Genomic DNA, 3,281 nt, shown 5'->3' with positions numbered 1-3,281 from the left:
TACTTTAGACAAAAGGTTAATGAGACATAATCATATGAATAACAACAGCTAATAGCAAACATTTCTACAAAGAAGCAACAAATACAATGTAATTCGTAGGCTGGTGTATGTATTCCTGTATGTGTTTGGATATATATGTGCATGAGATTGCATTTGTTATGATATATGTGTGGACACCTAAGCATGATTGTGTGCTTGTGCACGTGTGTGTGTGTGTGTGTGTGTGTTTGTGTGTGTGTGTGTGTGTATGTGGAAAAAAATTTAGAAAATAAAAATTAAAAAGGAAAAAAAAATCATTTGACCCTTTGTAACAAAACTGAATCCTTCACTATGATTTTTGTCTTTCAGTCTGGTAATGAGTCCATTCTTTATCCAAGCCACTGAACACAGCCAAAAATTACAGACACAGACAATAAATGAAATAACACAGCACACCTAACTATCAAAGTAAGCTTGTTAGGAAGCTTTCCAATCTAAAATTTTCCATCATAAGTGTGTGCGTGATGGTGGTGTGGGGGGAGGGGTCAGGAAAATAAATAAAGCACAGACATGTCTGTGTAGTAAAGAAGCACACTTTGCAACCATACAGTCTGGGGTTCGAGTCCTATGGCACAGGACCTTGGGCAATTGTTTTCTATTAAAGAACCAGGCCAACTAATGCCTTGTAAGTGAATTTGGTAAACAAAACTATATAACAGCCTGTCATATATATATATATATATATATATCAATATCATCATCATCATCATCATCGTTTAATGTCCATTTTCCATGCTGGCATGGGTTAGACAGGAGCTGGCCAGCTAAAGAGCTGCCTAAACTCCATGTCTATTTTGGCATGGTTTCTATGACTAGATGCCCTTCCTAACACCAATGTGTGTGTGTGTGTGTGTGTGTGTGTGTGTGTGTGTGTACCAGCGCATGTGTATGTGTGTATATTGTTGTCCTTATTTCTGTGTTTGTCCACCCCACCTCTTGACAACCAGTGCTGGTTTGTTTACGTCCTTGTAACTAAGCAGTTCAGCAAAATAAATTGAGAGAATACTAAACTTGAAAATATAAGCACCAGACTTAAAATTAAGTACTGAGCTCATTTCAACAGCTGAGTGAACTGGAGCAACATGAAATAAGTGTCTTGCTTAAGAACACAATATACAACCCAGTTCAGGAATCAAACTCACAACCTTATGACTGCGAACCCAATGCTTTGACCACTGAGCCATGTGCCAGTGTTTCTGAATATTTTGTGACATAGAGAAAACCAACCAGCCTGTGACACTACTCAGGTGTGATGAAAGCATGAGTGATTTCAATAATAACCTTCGTTCCTACCTGGTTACTGCAGTATAGACTTGCAATCTTCCTTCAAATCATACCCCATAGATTCTCCATAGAGATCCAGGTCAGGTGACGTAACTGACCCCGGAAACATGTTAATCAACAAACTAAGCAGAAGTTGTTTTGACGTTGAGTATCAGTGCTAAATCCTGCTGAAACAGAAATTCTGCATCACCTTTAGTAGACCATTGTGGTGCCATGTAAAAGTACCTGTGTAGTACCACATAAAAGCACCTGTGCGACATCACATGAAAGTGCCCAAGCAGTGCCACGTAAAAGCACCCAGCATACTCTATAAAGTGGTTGGCATTAGGAAGGGCATCCAGCCATAGAGACCATGCCAAATCAGACAGGAGTCTGGTGTAGCTACCCAGCTTGCCAGCCCTGGTCAAACCATCCAACCCATACCAGCATGGACAACAGACACTAAATGATGATGATGATGATGCAACTGTCATTTTAAGGAAACAGTGCTTCAAAACCTACAAGTGATAAGGCACCTCAGTCCATTCCTAACTGCAATGCAATAATATGACACTGGACTTCAAACAGATCTCTTCTGAAATTCCAGTTGACTGAAGATCAGCATCATATTCCCAAAGTCTGCAATATGTTGGAGGTGAATGACTATGCAAGAAGTCTGTGATAATAAGTGGGGCATCATAAGGGTACTTTACTGTTCTGGATTTCCCTTTTGTTCCTCAATAATACCAGATATAGACAAAAGATATATGATTGGACATGCTCAATACCTATACACAAGACACAAAGTGATATGAGAGTCAAGACAAACAGCAAAATCTATGTAATCTTACAACACTGAGACACTACACTAAACTACGTATGCACAGACATGATGTGAAGAGCACAATCGTTCATACGAAAGAATACTGGTGGAATGTTCCTATTAAGATCTCAGTAAAATGTAAGCATAACAGACACGAGAAGCATGATCTAGAACAGAGGAAATTGTGTAACGTAGCGAAAATCAGTTGCTCAGTAGGTGTTAACATGATATTAAAGATTGGTGAGGAAATAAAAAATATCTATGCTGAAATAATATGAAATCTACTGTTACTCCACACAGACTATAGTTTCATAGTATTACATATAATTATTAGGCAACTTGGATATGTAACTGTCACAGCAACAATCTGTAGAAGCTGGGCTTCACAAAACTATAAAAGACACTGCTAAACTAACCAGGAACTCACAGCAACAAGCTGTTGAAAGAAGTTTAGCATTTAATGTGTAGACATGCAAGCATATATATATGTGTACACATACATCAAAACATGCAGATACACACATGCAGTGACCTCCATATTTGCACACATGCACATATGTGCATATATATATATATATATACATACACACAATCATGACTACCACATTGGTCTTGTCTAAATTCCAATGAAGGAGCCTTATTTCTGGGTAAGAAGCCAGTTTTTTTTTTTCCATTGGTGAGGAATTTGAAAAGGAAAACCAGAAGTGTGACTGAGCATCCATCCAAACATCCATGCATGCAGGCACAGACATTATATATATAAGACTTATTGGGGCAAGCAAAAGCGAAATTGTGATGGCACCTGTGACCAGCGTCGCCTTTCTGGCACTTGTGCCCGTGGCATGTGTAAGGATTTTCGAGCGAGATCTTTGCCAGTGCCCCTGGACTGGCTCTTGTGTGGGTGGCACATAAAATACACCATTTTGAGAGTGGCCATTGCCAGTACCGCCTGACTGGCCTTCGTGCCAGTGGCACGTAAAAGCACCCACTACACTCTCTGAGTGGTTGGCGTTAGGAAGGGCATCCAGCTGTAGAAACTCTGCCAAATCAGATTGAAACCTGGTGTAGCCATCTGGTTTCACCAGTCCTCAGTCAAATCGTCCAACCTATGCTAGCATGGAAAGCGGACATTAAACGACGATGATGATGATGATGA

General features: G+C 39.8%; 1 protein-coding gene across 1 annotated transcript in view; it reads right to left on the bottom strand.

The window, feature by feature from the left end:
- LOC106883892 (putative uncharacterized protein DDB_G0291608) overlaps positions 1 to 3,281 on the bottom strand; it is a 250,923-nt gene that overhangs the window by 22,663 nt on the left and 224,979 nt on the right. The window lies entirely within an intron of this gene.

Source organism: Octopus bimaculoides, chromosome 3 (assembly GCF_001194135.2).
Source record: "Octopus bimaculoides isolate UCB-OBI-ISO-001 chromosome 3, ASM119413v2, whole genome shotgun sequence".
In the NCBI taxonomy this organism is placed as follows: Eukaryota; Metazoa; Mollusca; class Cephalopoda; order Octopoda; family Octopodidae; genus Octopus; species Octopus bimaculoides.
The sequence above is the reverse complement of the archived record's forward strand: the minus strand, read 5'-3'. Positions and strand labels throughout refer to the sequence as shown.